Genomic DNA, 7,747 nt, shown 5'->3' with positions numbered 1-7,747 from the left:
CTTCTCCCTGGACCGTGAGCCACTTCAGGACACAACTGTGCCTTTTTCATCTTTGTAACCACAGTGTATGGCACAGGCCCGGTCCACAGCAGGTTAATAAATGTTTGAATGCCAAAGAATAAATAAAGCAATGCAGTGTCCCTCATATAAATACCAACCAAACACTTCTTCCTTGAATTCAGTAACAGGAAAACTTAATATTCTCAATACATTTTTATTGAGTTCCTGCTTTATGCAGAACTCTTTCCTGATGTGACAGAGATCTCTGTTGTCCCTACCACAAAGGAGTCCTACATAAAGTGAGGGAGAAAACATATCTACAGGCCTATTCAAGGTAATCTGGATTCAATGTTCTAATAGCAGTACAGGGAAATGCTCAGGGGAGCCTGGGGATGGAAGAGATTAATTCCAACACGAAGATAGAGGAGGCTTGTTGCTTGAGGTTGACTTTGAATGGACAGAATTTTAACAGACAGATGTGGGGATGGGAAGCAGTCTTTACTTATCTGCGACTCTGAGATTTCTGAGTGCATGAACTGTGTTTTCATCTTTGTATCTACAAATGCCTCCAATGGACCTGGAATATAGTAACTTTTCAGTAGATACATGTTGAAAATCGAGTTTATGAGTCTAGAGGTAAATGAAAGACTGGAAAGGATGGTTGAAACCAAACTGGTAAGGACATCGTTCTGTTCGTTATGAGTAGACATAGAATGGTCTTGAGTTGGGGAGGTATGTGATCAGATCAGGTTATCTGTAAAGGATGAATTAGAGGGGAAAGACATTGGAGACCAGGAAAGCAGCTAGAGGATATTTAAAAGTCAATGAAAAAGTAGATTAAGCAGTGGATGTGGAAGGCACAAGGAAGGGGTGGGGGTCTCTAAGTTGTTTTTTTGTGAAACTTCTCTATTTTAATTTTTTTTTTTACAAGAGAATAAATAGTTCTCTTGATGACTGCAGACATGCAAAGCTGCCTGGTAGTATTCACAAACATCCCAGTAATGGCGGTTCTCCTGATTGGTGTGCAGTCTTCAATAATCATAAAGAGTTACTTGCATGAAACTGCTGTTGAACCAGCAAGACTGCATTTATGCATCCATCATTTTCAGGACTGTTGGCAACCCAGGCATATTTTCCCCAAAGAACCTTGCTTCCTTGTGTCACAATGTCCAAATCACTCACATTCACCTCAGTGACTGGACCTTTGGTAATAACACCCAAAATTGTAAGTGGGAAAGAGGGATTTCTTCTTTACAACAAGAATTGGCAGGCAAAAGGTGGCTTCCAGTTCACGTTGTATCATGGGTCTTTTTGAAACGTAAGCCCCTGGGCCTAATGAATCTTTCATATTTAGGTGGTTTCCAAGGAAAGCCATCTCCAATAAAGCGGTCTTTAGTAGCCATCCTCTTCCGTGCTTTTTTTCTTTCTCTTTCCTGTTCAAATAACTTTTAACACCTCTGTTTCTCCCTGGTCATGAACTCTGGGTAGAGGGACTTCCCATTTTTCTACTTTCTCTTTCCATTTTTTGTTTAATCTTTTAAAAAAAAATTTTTAATGTTTATTTGTTTATTTATTTATTTGGAGAAAGAGACATAGTGCAAGTGGGAAAGGAGCAGAGAAAGAGGGAGACACAGAGTCCAAAGCAGGCTCCAGGCTCTGAGCTGTCAGCACAGAGCCCAATGCGGGGCTCGAACTCACAAACTGTGAGATCATGTCCTGAGCCAAAGTTGGACACTTAACTGACTGAGCCACCCAGATGCCCCATTTTCTCGTTTAATCTTATTGGAAAGCACTTCATCTTGGACTGTGCCTCCCTCTCCAGAAGATACGCAGGTACTGCTTCTTTTGAAGTCTTTTCATCATTCTTTTGTTTAGGGTTTCCCTCTTCATGTATCCTGAGTCTTTTTCATTTGTGATTCCTCGGCATGGTGCTGTTTATGGCAAAGCTTGGTTTTTCGACGAATCATCTTTTTTGCCTTGTTTAAACATTCATGAGCTTTTTCGACCTTCTTTCTGTATCTTTTTCTCATGATAATCCAAAGAATATCCATAGATTTATGGTGTAACGCAATATATTTGTTGTATGGCATGGTGACAGGTGTAAGACTCCCAAGTACAGCTGCCAGGCCAGGAAGAAGCTCTCAATTTTCAGGTGTCAGAGACCCAGGAGCTGACTCCACACAGCCAACGGCAGGAAAGGGCAGGATCTTTTGGTTTTAAGTTGACACTTCTGCTTACTTCTCTTAAAAAAAAATCACTGAAGCTCTAAGAAGGACTAGAATAAAATATGCATTCCATCACTGGTGAAACTTGGAAAACATACATAATCCCAAACCTCAATATATAAAGACAAAAACTACATGGGATGTTGGGAACTGATGTAACAGAGCAGAGAAAGCTTAAAATGAATACAGTTAAGTGTCTTTGGATGGGCGTATTAGTGAGAAGCAATTCTATTCACTTTGAAAACCCAAAAAAGATGAAAATCCCAGGAGTACCAGGTGCATGAAAGTGTGCCATAGTTGAACGGGGGAATAGGCTGGAAGTCTGTAAAAGGATCAGTTAGACCTCCAGACCCCAACTCTGCCCATCCAGGTGACTATCCCTCCCTCATGTTGGTGGGAAAGAAGAGATTTATTCTTTTTTAAAAAAATTTTTAATGTTTATTTACTTTTGAAAGAGAGACAGACAGAGCACGAGTAGGGGAGGGCAGAGAGAGAGGGAGACACTGAATCTGAAGCAGGCTCCAGGCTCTGAGTGGTCAGCACAGAGCCTGATGTAGGACTCGAACTCACAAACTCTGAGATCATGACCTGATCCAAAGTCAGATGCTTAACCGACCGAGCCACCCAAGCACCCCGGAAGAGATTTATTCTTGAGAACAACTGAACCAGAGCGCCTCTGAATTCAGAGATACCAGGCATAGCAGAAGGCTTGGCTGAGGTGGTCAACTGAAAAGACAGGAAATACATGAGAGGCTGCATCCTGAATAGTGAGACACACAGTCCCCTACCCTACCCCTAGATACCAGCTGGCACACTTACACCCTCATGAGAGGAGAGTGGATTGTCCTTCTCTGGAGAATCTCAAATTGCCCCAGCAGAAGGAGGAGGAAAAGAGACAGACACACACACATGCATACACACACACGTATATTTCCCCAAGGAAAAAACATCCAGTCCATAGGTTGAACTCCAGCAGTCATTAAGCCTTGCTTAATCACAGAAGACTTCCCATCAGTCTTCCAATCATTTTAGTCTTAAAAATGAACAGAAGTTAAGTGGTCTAGATTTTCAGAAATGTCCACAGCATAAAAATCAGAGAGAAAAGAAAAAAACAAGGAGCAGAAGAAAACGAACTTTAAAGAAAGCAATAATTAGCATCCTCAGAGAAACAAGGATGCTATAAAAAAGAAACAGTAAGAAAATAAGAAAAAGCTCTTGCAAATTAGCAATATAACTAAAATTAAAAATTCAAAAGGATTGGAAGATTAAGTTGGAAAAATCCCACTGAAAGTAGGACACAGAGATAAAGATATGAATAATAATAATATAAAAAAGACAGGGAAATTGGAGGATTCTACCTCTAATAGCAAACCAGCAGAGTTGTAGAAAGACAGAACAGAGGAAATGGATAAAACAAAGACATAATTTGATGATATTTTGGAAAACCAAAGTACAAAAGTATCTAGATTAAAAGTCCAAAAAGTGTTCCTCCCAAAACAAACCTTTTAAAAGGCTGCACCAAGACACATCCTCATGAAATTTCAATATACCAGGGGTAAAGAATTAATAGAAAAATATTCCAGACAAAAAAACGGGTTATATACAGAAGTTTAGAATTAGAAGCTCCCCTGAAAGCTAGAGGACAGGGGAGAACTACATTCAGTATTATGAAGAAAAATTATTTCCACTCTAGGAATATACAGTTAGTCAAACTATCATGATGTGTGATGTTAGAATAAAGATATTTCAGAATTACAAAAATCTCAACAAACCTAACTCCATTGTATCATATCTACACAGAAACTACTAGGCAATATGCTCTACCAAACGAGGAAAGAGGAAGCATGAGGTCCAAGAAGGAAAGAAGTGAAAGGAATGCCCAGGTTAGTGAATAGAAGTCTCAGGACAAGAGCTGTGTAGCTGACCTAAACAGTAAACAGTTTATAGAACAGGGAGATTTAAAGTTCAGAAGACAACTCTCTGGTGGAGGGGGGGAGGGGCAGGAGAGAGAGAGAGAGTGTGTGTGTAAATGATACCAAACTGCATTTGAGAAGTTGCTGGAAGAAATGGGGAGATTGAGCCAGTCATTAGTAGACTGAATACTAAGAAAATGGGGAAAAAATGAAGGCAACTATGAACCATGTGAAAACTAAAGCTGAACAAGGAAATGGGAAAAAAAGAAGGCAACTATTAACCATATGAAAAACCAAAGCTGAACAAGGAAGCAGCCATAATAGTATACTATGTGACACAGCAGTAAATAGCTTTTACATGGTTCTAATTAGGGAGCTATGGAATACTGATTGAAATGAAATTGTGAGATAACTACACAGATAAAAAGATGAAAGAGGAGAAATCATATAGCGTGGTTGGGGGAGTCTGAGAGAGCTAAGTAATCATTCATTGTCAGAGGACCTCAATACATAATAACTGGTATTCGAGAATCAAGAAAAAGCAGTACAATCTTATTATTTAGAGTCATAAAGGTAAATGCTAGAAGAAATGACTAAAAGATGACTGGTTACAACTTGAATAGACTACTATGTATGGTGGTTGTGCATTTCACAACTCACAGTGTTTAAATGGTACCCCCAAAGTTGAGTTTTGCACAACCAGCACAGCCTTATGCTGCAGTTCTGCCTCTTAGGAGAGGACCAAGCACTGGGGCAGGTTGATGTGAGAAGGGGACTGCTCTATCGAGTTAGAAACATCTTAGCCATATTTGCCTTTTAAAATTATGTGTTTGCGGGGCTCCTGGGTGGCTCAGTCAGCTAAGCGTCTGACTTTGGCTCAGGTCATGATCTCACTGTCTGTGAGTTTGAACCCCGCGTTGAGCTCTGTGCTTACAGCTCAGAGCCTGGAGCCTGCTTTGGATTCTTTGTCTCCTCCCTCTCTCTCTGCTCCTCCCCTACTCGCACTCTGTCTCTCTCTCTCTCCAAGATAAATAAATGTTAAAAAAAATTGTTTTTAAATAAATAAAATTATGTGTTTGATTTTTTAAAAGCTAAAATAAAAAAGAGAGGAGAGTACAGATTTGAGACATACTTCTGAAATAGCTCATTGGGATTTGGCAGCCTCTGAGGGATACACAAACGAAGGGGAGACAGTAAAGATTGTGGAGAATAATCAGTTAAATAGGGAGGAGAGAAAAGAAAGGAACTTAGTGTCATAGACATCAGAGGAAAGAGTTACCAGAGGAGGGAATGGCCAACAGCGCCACATGCTGGTGAGGGGAAATTACCGGCTCTGGCATCAGAAGTCCTGGGCAGGAGTCTCATCAATCAGCTCCACCCCAGTCCAAGTGGCTATTTCCCCCACTTATGAGGTATGAGGTGCTTTGAGGATACCAACCTCACATCACCCTTTTTGCTGCTGCTTTGATGAAATACAGAGTGACAAGAAGGCTGGAGTAAGAAATCCTTTCAAGCCCCCAGTTTTGCATCTTGGCAATACCCTCCTTGAACTAATCAAAGTATTACCTGGGGAAAAGGGCAGCGCTGTTGAAAATTAATTTTACTTTCAAAGTTATATTAATTATTTCCAAGGCCCTGGGGAAGAAGTTTTCCTTTTAAATTTGACCCCTCCTTGATGTTGGGATTTCTGAGGCTCCTGGAGAATCCCCTGGAAACTCTCTGGCCCTGAGGAGTAGCTACAAGGGACCAGGCAGCCAAAATCTCCTTCCCGCTAAAGGACTCCAGCGGCAAGATGAGCATCCCCTTCCCCACCCCTCCCCCAGGACCAGACACAGAACAGGGGCATGAGAGTGGTACTGTCTCAACCCAGTCCCGGCCTGGTTTTCAGAGAAGAGACTGGATCTGGAGCCTGGAGGCACTAAGCCTGGAGCCCGAACCCACGAAGGAGCGAGAAATATCTGGGAGGAGGAAGAATCTGGAGTGGAGTGCTGTTCCAAGGTCACCAGAATCCCTATCCTCTTCGCAGGCCCCCTTACAGTGACCAGACCCTATAAAGCCACACGGGGCTGTTAAGGAAGTCGCGACCTGACTGGATTCTGGGATCCGTCAGCCCCAAGGGAACGCCCCCTACTTCATTTCCTGTTTGGCTTCATAGAATTCAAGTCCAACATAAAAAAAAGAAAGAAAGAAAACCGTTTCAGAGAGCATACTCTATGCCAGGGATTATTTTCGGCACTTTATTTACATGAACTTTTGTACGGATGAGGAAAATAAGGTGCAAAGAGGTTAAACAACTTGTCTAATGGTACAGACAGGCCAAATATTAGAGGCAGGCCCCCCGGAACACTAGACTCTTTAGCATGTCCCCAGGATCCTCAGCCACCAGTTCAGTAGAGGCTCCTCCCCTCCTCAAAAACCTGCAGTGACTCCCACTGACTTTTGAGTATCCAAGGTTCTTCACCATACTTTCCTACCTTTCTAATGTCATCTACACTATATCTAGCTATACCCCAGATGTACCTGCTACACGGAGCTTGTCACTCTTCTGAACGGCCCTGGAATCTCACACCTTTGGGTTTTGGCTAATGCCATTCTTTCATCCTACAGTGAAAAGTAGGAGAGTGATGGCAAATAGATGGAATGTGGAATTAAATTGATCTATATCTGTCTAGTCTCTTTCCAGCTGTAACAGAGTGCTAGCTGTCTTCTGGATATCCACTCTCCTTATATTTAGAAATAACAGAACTTGACTTTTGGATGGACACATTATTATCTAAAAGACTGTGTGATCATGTGACTATCTTTTAGCCAATGATAGCTAGGTGAAAATGTGCAGAGTTAGAAATAGTTAGAAATAGTTGTCCCTTCTTCCTCCTTCCTGCTCTTTGGAGTGTAGGTGTGATATCTGGAACTCCAGCAGCCATCTTGCACCACATACCAGAGATGATGGAGCAGAGAGCCTAAAAAGTCCTAGGCCTATGGTGACCATGTAATGGTCATGTCAGCCCTGAGTTACCTGCGTTTGGATTTCTATCTCATTTAAGCTTGCATATTTCAGGTGTTTGTTATTGGTAGTTCATCCTAACCTTATGATATACTAGCTTGCAACACTGGGGATATTCCTTACCTTTCTTGGTCTAAACCTCAGCAGTGAAACGGAGAGAATTATACCACTTGGTAATGGTCGAAAATAAATGACATAACATGAAAAAATGCTATATGTGCTGGCAAGCTGGGGAGAGATAATTTTTGGGAAGGGGAGCATTTCAGGGTTGAGAAAGTCATGCCACACCTGTTCCTACCTACTTCCCTGAGTCAAGCCCTCTGAGTTATACTTCACCCAGTCCCTGGGTGGCTTCATACTTGAGTAAGGAGGCAGTGGACCAGGTGGCCTTTGGGGCCCATCCAAAATTTAAATGAAGAAGAAGTCTCTCTACATTGACTGTTGTCCATGTTCATGGACAGTCCTGGTGGATTAGGGCTCCCTTTCTTTAGATACCACATGAAGACCATGCCATTTCTCTTTACAAACATTCCAGCCACCATACATCTGTATACATTGTCTCTCTTTCTCCTCCTCTGCTTCTCTCTCTCCCTTTCTCTTTGTCT

The 7,747-nt window shown here is 41.8% G+C and overlaps 1 pseudogene; it reads right to left on the bottom strand.

The window, feature by feature from the left end:
- Window positions 1-443: 443 nt before the first annotated feature.
- On the bottom strand, window positions 444-2,090 carry LOC109272188 (ribosome biogenesis protein NSA2 homolog; annotated as a pseudogene).
- Window positions 2,091-7,747: the final 5,657 nt, after the last annotated feature.

Source organism: Panthera pardus, unplaced genomic scaffold (genome assembly GCF_024362965.1).
Source record: "Panthera pardus isolate Hobbes unplaced genomic scaffold, ASM2436296v1 HiC_scaffold_11, whole genome shotgun sequence".
Lineage (NCBI taxonomy): Eukaryota > Metazoa > Chordata > Mammalia > Carnivora > Felidae > Panthera > Panthera pardus.
Note: the sequence above shows the minus strand (reverse complement) of the source record. Positions and strands in the feature narration are given on the sequence as shown.